The following is an 18,007-nucleotide window of genomic DNA, read 5'->3' on the forward strand; positions in this document are numbered from 1 at the left end:
ATGGTTCTACAGTATGTTGTTACAGCATGATCAAAGTGAGAACAATCGGCGATCTACTGTATACTTATGGCCTAGTGTAAGCTGAAAGTCACACCTTTCCAGTACTCCTCAAACTCCACCCTTAACACAGTTACCATTTAAAAACGAGCTGTTTATCTAAAAAAAAATCACATTGAGACCAAAGAGAACAGATGAAATGGACATCGTTTTCATCAAGCCAGCTTCTTTCTATGGTGCTACCCGTTACAGGGTTAGGGCAGTAACCATGAGAGGACTTGAAAATGAGCCGGAGCTGAGAGGCTCACCAAAACTAAAGGTATTTTGGTTTCTGTGGATTTTCTTTATTTTTTTATGTATATAACCTATCAATGTGTATAATAAAGGTATAATAAGGTATAATAAAATCAATAATTTAATAAAAGTTAAATAAAAAATATAAAAGTTATTGTGTTCTAAAAACGTGAGTGTGTTTTTGCAGAGAATACAACCATGCCAACAACCATCAGTGGACAAAGGGCTCTAAAACAGGCCACACCGAAAAAAAAATACATGGTTGCCAAGAAAGCGGTTTGTTTTGCTAGGTTTGTTTTTCTTATGTGTACGCAGCATTTGTGTTTTAGAGTCACGTTTAATTCTTAATTGATCTACCATTTCTATCTTCGGCCACTGTAAACGATGGGGGCTTAGGGCATTACCATTCTGCTCATCTGATGAAGGTACACATGGATCAGATTCAAACTTTGAAGACTGAGATCGAGTCATTGAAGGCAGACCAGCAGAAAGAGAAACATTATCTGAAGGCAGAGATACGGGTGACAGCTGATGCATTGGTCCAGAGCCAGGCTATATTGGCAGTCACTTGTCATTGGCAGAGAGTCAGGCAGCATTGGCAGAGAGTCAGGCGGAGAATGACGCGTTGAAGAGGGCAAGGAACGAGATGTAGTCACAATCCATGCCAGGCTCACCTGTGAGCTCTGGAACTCCACCTCCGACAGACAGAGTCAACATACGTGGCGGGTTCGTCAGGTCGTCGGTTCACCCTGACATTTCCATTCCTCTTCTGACAACAGAACTTGACCAATTGCTCACCAGGCCCATCAAGGGCCATCCGGAACATAATTCTGTTCTGCTAATCCAAGGATGTGTAACCGAAGAGAGATACCACGAGTGGACACAGAATAACAGCTGGGATGGATCCCAAGGCAAATATGGCTTACCAGTAAACCTCCGGATGTTAATCATTAATACTGTGTCTCAGAAGTTTCTGTCCATGACTGATGCAAGCTGAAAAAGCATTAAAGACAGAGTGAATGTGTACTTGAAGTCACCGAGAAAGTCTGGACATGGCCTGCTCTCCATTATGTAAGGCATTAGGTACTTTACCATGTTTACTACAGTATGTACCAGAGGTGGGACCAAGTTATTGTTTTACAAGTCACAAGTAAGTCTCAAGTCTTAGCACTCAAGTCTCAAGTCAAGTCCCAAGTCAAGACAGGCAGGTCCGAGTCAAGTCTCAAGTCAAAACCATCAAGTATCAAGTCAAGTCTCAATTCCTAAACTTTGAGTTTCGAGTCCTAAACAAGTCATAATGTGCTCTTCACCAAATGTAATAGCATTTAATATTTTTAACAAGAGTAAAAGTTAGTATATTACATTCACAAAAATCATGAATGCTTTTAAAAGTATCTATATATTACATGAGTAGCCATGAGAAAGACCCCCCCCAATAGTGATCGACTATCGAGGATCGCTGTGGGGCGCAATCGGGCGATGTAGGCTTGTACACAATCGCCCAACCTTAACAAGTGTGTGGTTACAGTAGGCTAACATATGTAAATGGCATTAGGAACAGCAGTAACATCAGGCAGGATTTAGGCTACCAACTGCCTAGCCAGTTGTAGCTCAATCTTGGGTGGAATGATAACGTTCCCGCACTGACTGACTGTGTGGAGGCTCATTGATTTAACGTTACGTTGCGTACATGCTACATTAGTAAACTTATGAATTATATAGCTGTTGGCTATATTAGCCACGACTTATCGTTCTTTGTGCAGCTTCAAATGTCATACAAATTTGGGAATTGTTGAGCCTCCATCTGTAATTTTCTTCCCGCAAGTTGCAATCTGTTTTTTTTTGATACAGCGTGGTCTTTGTATCCGAAAATAATAATTTTGTGTATCATCTTTCCAAAGGGCTCCATCTGAATTCACCCGCCAACGTTCCTCTGCGCTGCCACGCACAGGTTTTTCTCAGCTGGCACAATTTGATTGGCTGCTGTCCGATTCACACTGTAACCTGTTAAAATTAAGAGTTGATGCGCTGCACACTTTTCAATAGCATCATTTTTTATATTTGGGCTTGGGGAGGGTATCAAGTCAGGTCGAGTCAAAAGGCTTAAATCCCAGTCAAGTCACGAGTCATTGGTGTTAAAGTGGAGTTAAAAGTCATCATATTTGTGACTCGAGTCCACACCTCTGGTATGTACTGTAAGCTATGTTTACTTGTCAGACCGCACAGTAGCCTAATAAACAAATTCAGACGGCTTCTTATCTTCAAAATACTTTAAATACTTTATTATCCAAATATTGAAATTGTGTGTGGGCAACCTCATGCAACCGCAAAATGTCAGATGAAGAAATACAGTACTGTACAGTATATGCTTTATCAGAATGTTTATGCTTTCGTTAACTTCTTGATGATAGGGTGCAGAATTTTCACTTAGGGAAAAATAGCGTGCGCAATTTCAACTTCGTGCTACTCATCCCCAGAATATAAGATATGCATATAATTAGTAGATTTGGATAGAAAACACTCTGAAGTTTCTAAAACTGTTTGAATCATATCTGTAAGTATAACAGAACTTATATAGCAGTCAAAACCCTGAGGACTAACTTTTTTATTGTTAAGTTCCTCTATGTTCAATGGATTGTTTTGGGCAAACCAGAATTCTAATCAGTAAATGCGCAGTTTCTACTGCTTCCACTGGATGTCGCCATTGTATGGAAAATGGTTAAGGTTTTTTCTTAGTGAGGTGAACAAGGTATTGACCCGGAAGTGGAGGGACGTCGTTTGTTTATGTTTGAGATTTGGGCAAGACGTGAAATGTTCCGTGAGTTTGTTGATATCCTGTATTGAAAACAGATTGACCTGTCTTCAATTTGATCGATTATTAACGTTTACAAATACCTTAAGCTGTATTACAAAAGTACTTTGAAATGTTTTGGCAAAGTTTAGAGGTAATTTTTTTTAGATATTGTGTCGTGATTTTGTTCAAATTGAACGCTGTTTTTCCTGGTACAACGGCGCCAAATAAATGGACAATTTGGATATATATGGATGGAATTAATCGAACAAAAGGACCATTTGTGATGTTTATGGGACATATTGGAGTGCCAACAAAAGAATCTCGTCAAAGGTAATGCATGTTTTATATTTTAAATTAGCGTTTTGAGTAGCGCTAGCATGGTTGAAATAGGCTACACTCTCTTGTTTACATTGGGCTATCATCAGATAATAGCATCTTATGCTTTCGCCGAAAAACCTTTTTGAAATCTGACATGTTGGCTGGATTCACAACGAGTGTAGCTTTAATTTGATATCTTATATGTGTGATTTAATCAAGTTTAATTTTATATAATTTTTTTGAATTTGGCGCTCTACATTTTGACATGGCTGTTGGGACGCAAGCGTCCCATCTATCCCAGAGAGGTTAATAAAATAATGAGAAAAATACGATTTAAAAATGCATATGTTTATTTCCTTATGAATCCATAACGAATTACTATGGGAATAAATATCACTCAATGATAGAAATATTGGAACAAAGTAGGCTAATGAAGGTGAAATTTTTTTACAATTTTTTTAAACAAAGCGATTATTATTATTCATTAATTTAGAATTATATAAAAGCCCCTTAGATATTCTCACAGATCAGATTTGCCCTAATGAAAAATGCCCCTTAGATATTAATTTAGACTCCTCCAATCCTCCTATGCTCTTAGTACTGTAGCCTACTCCAGACCATCACATTGTACTGCGCCATATTTTCCGTTCCATCCTAATGGAAACTCTGAGGGTTTCATTATTTGTTTCTCTTGGAATAGAAACACCATAACATTAGTTAAATGAATTAAGCAAAATGTCTTAAAATCAATCCCATATACTATGTTCTTACAAAATAGGTTTTAAATTCTCTAGTAATGCCAATATTGAAGACTATCAAAAGCTTCTCAGAGATGCCCTCTGGTGGTCAAACTAGCACTAACCAGCATTAATGGTAAAAATGGCTGACAGTTAAATAACGTGTCATAGAATTCTGCAGCAGCAAGGTGTGCTGCAGTATGACACAACTTTTAAAGGAGGAACCACTGTACCTTGTCACAACACAACTGATTGGCTCAAATGCAAAAAAAGCCACATTAACTTTTAACAAGGCACACCTGTTAATTGAAATGCATTCCAGATGACTACCTCATGAAGCTGGTGGAGAGAATGCCAAAAGTGTGCAAAGCTGTCATAAAGGCAATGGGTGGCTACTTTGAAGAATCTCAAATACATTTGTTTAACACTTTTTTTGGTTAATACATGATTCCATATGTGTGATTTCATAGTTTTGTGTGCGTACTTGTGGTGAAGTCAGGAGCAGGAGCGCAGAGAATTGTGAACAGGCGCACGCTTTATTACGGCAGGAGAGATATACAGATGGATGCAGCTGCGTCAAAAACCTCCTCCAGCCAACAAGGCAAAGTGTATAGCGTGCACAAATGTCACGCAACATAAATGTATAGCAATAGAAATAAGATTCGTGAAAACACATGGAAAATAACAAACGCTTAGCCTAGTGCGTACAACACGTAACACACAAAATAATTACACACAAAGACATGAGGGGGAACAGAGGAATAAATACATGTAGTGTGATTGGGGAATGCAAAACAGGTGTGAATGGAACAAGACAAAACCAATGGATAATTGAAGAATGGAGCGGCGATGGGTAGAAAGCCGGTGATGTCGACCTCCGAACGCCGCCCGAACAAGGAGAGGGGCCGACTTCGGCGCAAGTCGTGACAGTACTCCCCCCCTTTGAGCCGTGCGCCGACACCGGAATCGGGGAGGACCCGGGGGTCGAGGTGCAGGGCGATTCGGCCGGCGACGGTGGAACTCCCGTAGAAGTTTTAGGGTCCAACACATCCGCCACCGGAACCCAGCACCTCTCCTCCGTACCGTACCCCTCCCACTCCACGAGGTACTGAAGAGCCCCCGCCCGATGCCTCGAATCCAAGATGGAATGGACGGAGTACACCGGGGCCCCCTCGATGGGCGGAGGAACCTCCCGTACCCCAGGGGTTAATATGGTAATCTGGGGGAAGCTGTAACCTGTAACATACCTCGTTCACTCTCCTCAGGACTTTGAATGGCCCCACAAAGCAGGACCCAGCTTCCGGCAGGGCAGGCGGAGGGACAGGTTTCAAGTCGAGAGCCAGACCCGGTGTTCTCACCGGGGCCTCACTAAGGTGACGGTCCGCGCTGGTCTTTTGGCGTAGCGTGGGCGACCTCCCATGTCCCCTCTGCGCGCCTGAACCAATCGTCCACCGCAGGAGCCTCGGTCTGCTCTGATGCCAACGTGCCAGAACCGGCTGGTACCCCAATACACACTGAAAGGGGGAAAGGTTAGTGGAGGAGTGGAGGATTGAGTTCTGCGCCATCTCTGCACAGGGCACGAACGCCGCAAACTCCCCCGGCCGGTCCTGGCAATAGGACCGCAGAAACTGCCCACATCCTGGTTCACTCTCTCCACCTGCCCATTACTCTCGGGGTGAAAACCCGAGATGAGGCTAATCGAGACCCCCAGACCTTCCATGAATGCCCTCCAGACTCTCGAAGTGAACTGGGGACCCCGATCAGACACTATATCCTCAGGAACCCCGTAGTGCCGAAAGACGTGTGTAAACAGTATGCAACGCCTGCTCTATGCCTGCGTCCAGCTCCCACACGACCGGCGCTACCACCGGGAGAATAGGATGCTGATCCATGAACCGCTCCTCGGTGTCATACAGCCAGGACAGTGCGTCTGCCATTACATTCTGGGAACCTGGTCTATTGGACAGGGTAAACACAATACAGGTGAAGAACATGGCCCACCTTGCCTGACGAGGATTCAGTCTCCTCGCTGTCTGGATGTACTCCAGGTTGCGGTGGTCAGTCCAGATGAGGAAAGGGGGGTTAGCCCCCTCAAGCCAATGCCTTCAAAGCCTTAATCACAGCCAACAGCTCCCTGTCCCCCACATCATAGTTCCGCTCCACCAGGCTAAGCTTCTAAGTGAAGAAAGCACAGGTGGCGGAGCTTTGGTACCTTTGCCCGAGCGCAGAGAGAGCACGGCTCCTATCCCAGCCTCGGCCACGTCCACCTCCACTATGAACGGCAAAGAGGGATCTGGATGGGCCAGCATGGGAGCCGAGATAAACAGAGCTCTCAGGTGCCCAAAAGTCCTGTTCGCCTCAACCGACCACTGCAGACGTACAGGACCCCCCTTCAGCAGTGAGGTAATGGGAGCAGCCACCTGGCCAAAACCCTGGATGAATCTCTGGTAGTAATTGGCAAACCCGAAAAATCACTGCACCTCCTTTACTCTGGTGGGAGTCGTCCAATTACGCACGGCTGCAATGCGGTCACTCTCCATCTCCACCCCTGATGTGGAAATGTGATACCCTGGGAAGGAGACGGCCTTTTGAAAATGTACAGGTACAGGTCATGCCCCAACAGTCGTCCAAGTACCTTGCGCACCAAGCACACACATGCTCGGCGCGTGTAGCGGTGTATATTGGAATGTCATCGACATACACCATTACACCCTGCCCATGCAGGACCCTGAAAATCTTGTATACAAAGGATTGGAAGACTGATGGAGCATTCATCAACCCGTACGGCATGACGAGGTACTCATAATGCCCTGAGGTGGTACTAAACGTTGTCTTCCACTCGTCGCCCTCCCGGATACGCACCAGGTTTTACGTACTCCTGAGATCCAGTTTAGTGAAGAAGAGCGCCCCGTGCATTGACTCAATCGCCGTGGCGATAAGAGGTAGAGGGTATCTGTACCTTACCGTGATTTGATTGAGACCTCAATAGTCAATGCACAGGCGCAGACCTCCATCCTTCTTCTTCACAAAAAAGAAACTCCAGGAGATGGGTGAAGTGGAGGACCGAATGTACCCCTGACGCAGGGATTCGGAGACATATGTCTCCATAGCCTCCGTCTCCGCTTGCGACAGGGGATACACGTGACTCCTGGGAAGAGCAGCGTCTACCAGGAGATTTATCGCACAATCCCCCCGTCGATGGGATGATAATTGAGTCGCCTTCTTTTTACGGAAGGCGAGAGCCATATCGGCATATTCAAGGGGGATGCGCACGGTCGAGACCTGGTCTGGACTTTCCACCGTAGTTGCACCCACGGAAACCCCTACTCACCTCCCCGAGCACTCTCGCGTCCACCCCGTGAGAGCCATCTGTTGCCAGGAAATGGTGGGGTTATGACGAGCCAACCAGGGAAGGCCTAATACCACGGGAAACGCAGGAGAGTCAATGAGGAAGAGACTGATTCTCTCCTCGTGAACCCCTGCTACTCCATGACCAGGGAGATGGTGGCTTCCCTGATTAGCCCGGACCCTAATGGTCGACTATCCAGAGCGTACATCGGAAAAGGTCTCACCACAGGAATAATGGGGATCCCTAAACTAAGGGCGAACGCTCTGTCTATAAAATTCCCAGCTGAGCCTGAATCGAGCGCCTTATGCTGGGAAAACGAGGGAAAACTCATGGATACAAACAGGTTGACAACAGAGGACGCTGGATGAGAGTGGTGCAGACTCACCTGGGGTGACGTCAGAGTGCCCTGCCTGCTGCAACAACTCCAAAAATGCCTGCTGCAAAAGAGCACCAAAAATGTAGAACAATATGGGGATGAGGTAGTTGGGTGTGTTATTTACAGATGGGCTGTGTACAGGTACATATAATTTAATAATAGTCAGAGACACGACAGGTGGAAGGGGAAAATGTTACCAAAGCATTAGAAGCACTGAAAAGGGTAAATGAACAGCAACAAAAACCAAATAAGTGGTGGGGAAAGTCTCACTAATTGGACAACATTGGTACAGGTTATCCAGTAGATGAACAGTTTAAATCCAGTGAAGATTGTATGGATGTAATCTGATTCTGGAACACTGAAATCAAAGAACGGTCCAGACCACAATACGCAGGCATCCTAATCGGCATTTTAACAGCAGCGGATAAAGATGGAAAAAGCAAAAAATAAAGACCTGCTAGGTAAAATGGAGCAGGCAGTGGATAAGAATGAACCGCCGAATATAAACCTAGGCATATCTGAAGGGTGTGCACATAGATTATATGAAGAAAAACAGGAATTGGCTATTGTGCTAGGCCTAGTGTTGTCTTAATCTTAAGGATTCGCCCCTTTTCAATTTTCGCCTAAAATGACATACCCAAATCTAACAGCCTGTAGCTCAGGCCCTGAAGCAAGTATATGCATATTCTTGGTACCATTTGAAAGGAAACACGTTGAAGTTTGTGGAGATGTGAACAGAATGTAGGACAATATAACACAATAGATCTGGTAAAAGATAATACAACGAAAAAAACAACCATTATTTAGCATTTCTTTGGTACCATCATCTTTGAACATAATGTATTGTTCCAGCCCAGGTGCAATTTAGATTTTGGCCACTAGATGGAGGCAGTGTATGTGTAAAGTTTTAGACTGAGCCATTGCATTTCTGTTAAAAATTTTGGATCAAGATTGCCCAAATGTGCCTAATTTGTTTATTAATAACTTTTCAAGTTCAAAACTGTGCACTCTCCTCAAACAATAGCATGGTATTCTTTCACTGTAATAGCTGCTGTAAAATGGACAGTGCAGTTAGATGAACAATAATTTAAGCTTTCTGACAATATCAGATATGTCTATATCCTGGGAAATGTTCTTGTTACTTACAACCTCATACTAATCGCATTAGCCTACGTTAGCTCAACCGTCCCACAGGGGACCCACCAGTCCTGTAGAAGTGTTAATGGTAAAAAAAATGATCCGCCACTATGTTTAACATCAGAGAAAACTCCCTAAAGGATATTTTTTCAACTTGAAATTTTATGACTTTTCCTAGAGTGACCCCAACATTAGAAAAAGTGAAACATTGCCATTGTTCATATTTCCATGAAAGCTGTACACCACCAGGGTACAAAGATTGTCTTTGGGTCATTTTCATCACACAATGAGAAGTTGAGATTGTGTGCTACTGATTAAACTCAGACAAACTGAAACTTTATTGTGCATGAGCAGCATCTCCCCTCCACGACCCCAAACATGACTCAAATTCACAGACAAAATAAAATATATTTCAGACAAAATAAACAACATTTCTGACAAAATAAACATTTCTTGAAAGCATTGTTTACTAATGGGGAATGCAGTCAGAGGCTATAAAGGTGCTGCAGATGACAGTTCCCCCAGTTCTCTCTTTGGTGAAGCCATAAGTGCACGTTTCAGCACCCAACAGGTCATAGATCAGATTTTTTCAGATGTCCAGGATTAACAAGAGAGCAATGATTTAGAAGAGGAAGAGGTATCTGAAGAAGAACATGGGGAAGAATACAACCCAGAGCACCATGCATCATCTTCAGATGAAGAAATCCCCAAGCTGAAAGAGAGACATTTTTGTCAAAGAACAGCAAAATAACATGGTCCTTGTCACCATATGACAACCAGGGCAGGATGGCAGCACAAAATGTCATAAGGATGACCGCAGAGCCCACAATACATGCAGTTGCCCATGCCCAGGACATCGCCTCAACATTCTACATGTTCATCACACCAGCCATTGAAAAAAATCATCCTGGAGATGACACATTTGGATGGTTTCTGTAAATAAGGAAGAGGGTGGATGAGATTGACCTACGCGCCAACATAGAGCTGCTAATCTTAGTGGGTGTGCATAGGTCCCGAGGCAAGGCTACATGTAGTCTCTGGGATGCAGAGAGTGGAAGGGTTTTAGTGCACACACATTGATTCATGTTCTTCACATTTTTGTTTTGTATCTTGTATTTTATTCTTATTTACTGTTGTTGTTTATACACCTTGTGGGTGGGGGAAATTGTTCAAAAATGGGAGAAGACTAGTATTTTGTAGTTGAAGTCCTCATTGTACAGTTGAATTCGGAAGTTTACATACACTTAGGTTGGAGTCATTCAAACTAATTTGTGCACGACACAAGTCATTTTCCCAACAGTTGTTTACAGACAGATTATTTCACAAGACATCAGTCAGGAAGTTAAAGCTTGGTCGCAAATGGGGCTTCCAAATGAACAATGACCCTAAGCATTTTTCCAAAGTTATGTGAAAATGGCTTAAGGACAACAAAGTCAAGGTATTGGAGTGGCCATCACAAAGCCCTGACCTCAATCCCATAGAAAACCTGTGGGCAGAACTGAATTAGTGTGTGCGAGCAAGGAGGCCTACAAACCTGACTCAGTTACACCAGCGCTGTCAGGAGGAATGGGCCAAAAGTCACCCAATTTATTGTGGGTAGCTTGTGGAAGGCTACCCTAAACGTTTGACCCAAGTTAAACAATTTAAAGGCAGTGCTACCAAATACAAATTGAGTGTATGTAAACTTATGAACCACTGGGAATGTGATGAAAGAAATAAAAGCTGAAATAAATGTTGTGTTGCTGTGCGTTTTGTTGCTTTTTTCCATCGCAACTTTTTTCCCTCATTCAACTTTTTCACTCCGGACGCTTTATCTGGACATGGTTCGTCAACACCTTCAACAGCGGAAGCTAAGTAGTAACATTAACATGATGTCTTCTAATTGCAGTCGCTGTACTCATAATATACAGGAGAACGATCGCCTTACGGCGAAAATAGCTGTGCTGCAAGCCCAGCTTCAGACGCAATCGTTAGGCAAGGGTAATTTCAGTGTAGGAAAGGAAGAAACAGCGTCTGTGCCACCAGTAAGTACAGATAGTAACGTTAGTATAAATCCCCCCGCACAGTCCCCGCAGCCGGACAACTTTCTCATGGCTTCTGGAGGGAAATGCTGTTGGAATGCTCAACCGGTGTCGCTCATTCAGCCGACAGAAACTTTCAACCGGTTTTCCCCATTATGTAGCGAGTCGGAGTCTGAGTCTTCTCTTGTCTCTACTCCTCCCGTTACGGGGTCTGAGACGCCGAAGGCTCCCACCGTTAGCTCTGACAAATTGAAAACCCTAGTCATTGGCGACTCCATTACCCGCAGTATTAGACTTAAAACGAATCACCCAGCGATCATACACTGTTTACCGGGGGGCAGGGCTACCGACGTTAAGGCTAATCTTAAGATGGTGCTGGCTAAAGCTAAATCTGGCGAGTGTAGAGAGTATAGAGATATTGTTATCCACGTCGGCACCAACGATGTTAGGATGAAACAGTCAGAGGTCACCAAGTGCAACATAGCTTCAGCGTGTAAATCAGCTAGAAAGATGTGTCGGCATCGAGTAATTGTCTCTGGCCCCCTCCCAGTTAGGGGGAGTGACAAGCTCTACAGCAGAGTCTCAGCACTCAATCGCTGGTTGAAAACTGTTTTCTGCCCCTCCCAAAAGATAGAATTTGTAGATAATTGGCCCTCTTTCTGGGACTCACCCACAAACAGGACCAAGCCTGACCTGCTAAGGAGTGACGGACTCCATCCTACCTGGAGGGGTGCTCTCATCTTATCTACCAACATAGATAGGGCTCTAACTCCTTTAGCCCCACAATGAAATAGGGTGCAGGCCAGGCAGCAGGCTGTTAGCCAACCTGCCAGCTTAGTGGAGTCTGCCAATAGCACAGTCAGTGTAGTCAGCTCAGCCATACCCATTGAGACTGTGTCTGTGCCTCGACCTAGGTTGGTCAAAACTAAACATGGCGGTGTTCGCCTTAGCAATCTTATTAGGATAAAGACCTCCTCCATTCCTGCCATTATTGAAAGAGATCGTGATACCTCACATCTCAAAATAGGGTTACTTAATGTTAGATCCCTCACTTCAAAGGCAGTCATAGTCAATGAACTAATCACTGATCATAATCTTGATGTGATTGGCCTGACTGAAACATGGCTTAAGCCTGATGAATTTACTGTGTTAAATGAGGCCACACCTCCTGGTTACACTAGTGACCATATCCCCCGTGCATCCCGCAAAGGCGGAGGTGTTGCTAACATCTACGATAGCAAATTTCAATTTACAAAAAAAAAAATGCCGTTTTCATCTTTTGAGCTACTAGTCATGAAATCTATGCAGCCTACTCAATCACTTTTTATAGCTACTGTTTACAGGCCTCCTGGGCCATATACAGCGTTCCTCTCTGAGTTTCCTGAATTCCTATCGGACCTTGTAGTCATAGCAGATCATATTCTAATTTTTGGTGATTTTAATATTCACATGGAGAAGTCCACAGACCCACTCCAAAAGTCTTTCGGAGCCATCATCGACTCAGTGGGTTTTGTCCAACATGTCTCTGGACCTACTCACTGCCACAGTCATACTCTGGACCTAGTTTTGTCCCATGGAATAAATGTTGTAGATCTTAATGTTTTTCCACATAATCCTGGACTATCGGACCATCATTTTATTACGTTTGCAATCGCAACAAATAATCTGCTCAGACCCCAACCAAGGAGCATCAAAAGTCGTGCTATAAATTCTCAGACAACACAAAAATTCCTTGATGCCCTTCCAGACTCCTTCTGCCTACCCAAGGACGTCAGAGGACAAAAATCAGTTAACCACTTAACCGAGGAACTCAATTTAACCTTGCGCAATACCCTAGATGCAGTTGCACCCCTAAAAACGAAAAACATTTGTCATAAGAAACTAGCTCCCTGGTATACAGAAAATACCCGAGCTTTGAAGCAAGCTTCCAGGAAATTGGAACGGAAATGGCGCCACACAAAACTGGAAGTCTTCCGACTAGCTTGGAAAGACAGTACCGTGCAGTACCGAAGAGCCCTCACTGCTGCTCGATCATCCTACTTTTCCAACTTAATCAAGGAAAATAAGAACAATCCAAAATTTCTTTTTGATACTGTTGCAAAGCTAACTAAAAAGCAGCATTCCCCAAGAGAGGATGGCTTTCACTTCAGCAGTAATAAATTCATGAACTTCTTTGAGGAAAAGATCATGACCATTAGAAAGCAAATTACGGACTCCTCTTTGAATCTGCGTATTCCTCCAGGGCTTAGCTGTCCTGGATCTGCACAGCTCTGCGAGGGCCTGGGATCGGGAGAGACACTTAAGTGTTTTAGTACTATATCTCTTGACACAATGATGAAAATAATCATGGCCTCTAAACCTTCAAGCTGCATACTGGATCCTATTCCTACTAAACTGCTGAAGGAGCTGCTTCCTGTGCTTGGCCCTCCTATGTTGAACATAATAAACAGCTCTCTATCCACCGGATGTGTACCAAACTCACTAAAAGTGGCAGTGATAAAGCCTCTCTTGAAAAAGCCAAACCTTGACCCGGAAAATATAAAAAACTATCGGCCTATATCGAATCTTCCATTCCTCTCAAAAATTTTAGAAAAAGCTGTTGCGCAGCAACTCACTGCCTTTCTGAAGACAAACAATGTATACGAAATGCTTCAGTCTGGTTTTAGACCCCATCATAGCACTGAGACTGCACTTGTGAAGGTGGTAAATGACCTTTTAATGGCGTCAGACCGAGGCTCTGCATCTGTCCTCGTGCTACTAGATCTTAGTGCTGCCTTTGACACCATCGATCACCACATTCTTTTGGAGAGACTGGAAACCCAAATTGGTCTACACGGACAAGTTCTGGCCTGGTTTAGATCTTACCTGTCGGAAAGATATCAGTTTGTCTCTGTGAATGGTCTGTCCTCTGACAAATCAACTGTACATTTCGGTGTTCCTCAAGGTTCCGTTTTAGGACCACTATTGTTTTCACTATATATTTTACCTCTTGGGGATGTTATTCGAAAACATAATGTTAACTTTCACTGCTATGCGGATGACACACAGCTGTACATTTCAATGAAACATGGTGAAGCCCCAAAATTGCCCTCGCTAGAAGCCTGTGTTTCAGACATAAGGAAGTGGATGGCTGAAAACTTTCTACTTTTAAACTCGGACAAAACAGAGATGCTTGTTCTAGGTCCCAAGAAACAAAGAGATCTTCTGTTAAATCTGACAATTCATCTTGATGGTTGTAAAGTCGTCTCAAATAAAACTGTGAAGGACCTCGGCGTTACTCTTGACCCTGATCTCTCTTTTGACGAACATATCAAGACTGTTTCAAGGACAGCTTTTTTCCATCTACGTAACATTGCAAAAATCAGAAATTTTCTGTCCAAAAATGATGCAGAAAAATTAATCCATGCATTTGTTACTTCTAGGTTAGACTACTGCAATGCTCTACTTTCCGGCTACCCGGATAAAGCACTAAATAAACTTCAGTTAGTGCTAAATACGGCTGCTAGAATCCTGACTAGAACCAAGAAATTTGATCATATTACTCCAGTGCTAGCTTCCCTACACTGGCTTCCCGTTAAGGCAAGGGCTGATTTCAAGGTTTTACTGTTAACCTATAAAGCGTTACATGGGCTTGCTCCTACCTATCTTTCCGAGTTGGTCCTGCCGTACATACCTACACGTACGCTACGGTCACAAGACGCAGGCCTCCTAATTGTCCCTAAAATTTCTAAGCAAACAGCTGGAGGCAGGGCTTTCTCCTATAGATCTCCATTTTTATGGAACAGTCTGCCTACCCATGTGAGAGACGCAGACTCGGTCTCAACCTTTAAGTCTTTACTGAAGACTTATCTCTTCAGTAGGTCATATGATTGAGTGTAGTCTGGCCCAGGAGTGTGAAGGTGAACGGAAAGGCTCTGGAGCAACGAACCGCCCTTGCTGTCTCTCCAGGGCCGGTTCCCCTCTCTCCACTGGGATTCTCTGCCTCTAACCCTGTTACTGGGGCTGAGTCACTGGCTTGCTGGTGCTCTTTCATGCCGTCCCTAGGAGGGGTGCGTCACTTGAGTGGGTTGAGTTACTGACGTGAACTTCCTGTCTGGGTTGGCGCCCCCCCTTGGTTGTGCTGTGGTGGAGACCTTTGTGGGCTATACTCGGCCTTGTCTCAGGATTGTAAGTTGGTGGTTGAGGATTTCCCTCTAGTGGTGTGGGGGCTGTGCTTTGGCAGAGTGGGTGGGTTTATATCCTTCCTGTTTGGCCCTGTCCGGGGGTTTCTTCGGATGGGGCCACAGTGTCTCCTGACCGCTCCTGTCTCAGCCTCCAGTATTTATGCTGCAGTAGTTTATGTGTCGGGGGGCTAGGGTCAGTTGGTTATACCTGGAGTACTTCTCCTGTCTTATCCAGTGTCCTGTGTGAATTTAAGTATGCTCTCTCTAATTCTCTCGTTCTCTCTTTCTCTCTGAGAACCTGAGCCCTAGGACCATACGTCAGGACTACCGGGCATGCTGACACCTTGCTGTCCCCAGTCCGCCCGGCCTTGCTGCTATTCCAGTTTCAACTGTTTCTGCCTGCGGTTACGAAACCCCTACCTGTCCCAGACCTGCTGTTTTCAACTCTTAATGATCGGCTATGAAAAGCCAACTGAGATTTATTCCTGATTATTATTTGACCATGCTTGTCATTTATGAACATTTTGAAAATCTTGGCTCGCTCTAATTTTCTCCTTCTCTCTTTCTCTCGGAGGACCTGAGCCCTAGGACCATACGTCGGGACTACCGGCCGTGGTGACTCCTTGCTGCCCCCAGTCCGCCTGGCCTTGCTGCTATTCCAGTTTCAACTCTTCTGCCTGCGGTTATGGAACCCCTACCTGTCCCAGACCTGCTGTTTTCAACTCTTAATGATCGGCTATTAAAAGCCAACTGAGATTTATTCCTGATTATTATTTGACCATGCTTGTCATTTATGAACATTTTGAAAATCTTGGCTCTCTCTAATTTTCTCCTTCTCTCTTTCTTTCTCTCGGAGGACCTGGGCCCTAGGACCATGCGCCGGGACTGCCGCCCGTGGTGACTCCTTGCTGTCCCCAGTCCGCCTGGCCTTGCTGCTATTCCAGTTTCAGCTGTTCTGCCTGCGGTTATGGAACCGCCACCTGTCCCAGACCTGTTGTTTTTCAACTCTTAATGATCAGCTATGAAAAGCCAACTGAAAATTATTCATGATTATTATTTGACCATGCTTGTCACTTATGAACATTTTTGAACATCTTGGCATAGTTCTGTTATAATCTCCACCCGGCACAGCCAGAAGAGGACTGGCCACCCCTCATAGCCTGGTTCCTCTCTAGGTTTCTTCCTAGGTTTTGGCCTTTCTAGGGAGTTTTTCCTAGCCACCGTGCTTCTACACCTGCATTCTAGCTGTTTGGGGTTTTAGGCTGGGTTTCTGTACAGCACTTCGAGATATTATCTGATGTACGAAGGGCTATATAAAATAAATAAAATTGAAATTGAAATAAATCATTCTCTCTACTATTATTCTGACATTTCACATTCTTAAAATATAGTGGGGATCCTAACTGACCCAAGACGGGGTATATTTACTACAATGAAATGTTAGGATTTGTGAAAAACTGAGTTTAAATGTATTTGGCTCAGGTGTATGTAAACTTCCGACTTCAACTGTATATCACTATGTTGCCAAAAAAGTGATGTTATAAAAAATACTTGTTTCCCTTCAATAAAATGCATTCAAAACTACTTTTTGCACATTTCTGCTAATTTCTTGGGCTATAAAAGTGCTATCTCTTGCTAACAAATTAATGTTTACACCTATGCAGTACCTTTCGCAATAATAATAATAATAATAATAATAAACCTCAACTTTTTTCTTTACTAAAGTAATGTCAGGTGTGTTGCAATAAAAACAAGTGGTGTCCACTGATTAAATACACTCTTTCTGCATTGTGAAGAGGGAAATCCCAGATATTCACAAAGTGTGTGATGAATGGTTGTTTCTTCATGCAAAACAGATATGCGTCCAATGCTAATGAATGCTACCCCAATTACGTATTATCCAGGACAAATAGTACCAGGGGAGGATAATCCTATTCCCGATGGAGCGCAGCCCCAAGTACTGATGCAAATACAGCATCACCATCAGCCACTGAGCGTGAGCGAAATGCGTGGCGTTATGAAAGAAGCACCTGACCCTGTAAAGGAGGGAAAGGAATTAATCCGTTTCCTGAGGAAAGAGGGTCGAATTTTTGGGTTCCATGCTGGTGATTACGATCATGTTGTGCTCTCACTTTTGCCAGGGGCCATGTTGCCAAAACTCGCACAGGGATATTGAACTTTGGCTAGGTCCTCCGAATGCGAAGCATGTGACCCAGTGACAGCAAATGACGAATTTGTGGGATTCAGTTGGGAATATACTGTTTCGACCGGATGTGAGTAGAATTTGTAAATGTACTCGGGTCTGAAAGAAGGAGTGCACGATAATCTGGATCGGATGGATGATGTATTACCTACTAATCTGTCAATGGGGGATAGGTACGATCAAAATGCAAAAAAAAATGATTTGTTTAAATGTTTGAAACCTGTTATCAAAACGGCTACTGCGTGGGCTAACATTCTCACTGGAATGAGACAGTACAGGCAGTCTTGAGAGTGGAATCTAATTCCGCTCACTGCATGTGGTTAAAATACAGCTGCAGTGATAGTCACTAACAGTGATTTCAATGTCCAAGGTAAGACAAAGAAACAGGGAGGAAAAGGTAGTAAACTTACGCTAAAGCGCTTTTAGGTGTGGGACCGTCGGTCATTGGAGGAGTAACTGTATGGTAGTACTGGAGCCTGCTGCAACCACTCAATCTGGTGAGAATACTGCGATTCAGGCTTTGTCGCATTAACAAAAGAGCATCAGCAGACCCTCTTGAGAGCAGAGGGGTAAAGGAGGTCGACATAGGGATGTATGGCCTCTGTGTGGTCAATTGTG

At 44.0% G+C, this 18,007-nt stretch overlaps 1 long non-coding RNA gene across 1 annotated transcript; it reads left to right on the forward strand.

Moving 5' to 3' along the window:
- Positions 1–529: 529 nt before the first annotated feature.
- LOC129811104 (uncharacterized) lies at positions 530–16,770 on the forward strand. The gene is made up of 2 exons (XR_008752842.1): positions 530–1,441; positions 15,482–16,770. It is a non-coding gene; the product is annotated as an uncharacterized LOC129811104 (long non-coding RNA).
- Positions 16,771–18,007: the final 1,237 nt, after the last annotated feature.

Source organism: Salvelinus fontinalis, chromosome 14 (assembly GCF_029448725.1).
Source record: "Salvelinus fontinalis isolate EN_2023a chromosome 14, ASM2944872v1, whole genome shotgun sequence".
In the NCBI taxonomy this organism is placed as follows: domain Eukaryota; kingdom Metazoa; phylum Chordata; class Actinopteri; order Salmoniformes; family Salmonidae; genus Salvelinus; species Salvelinus fontinalis.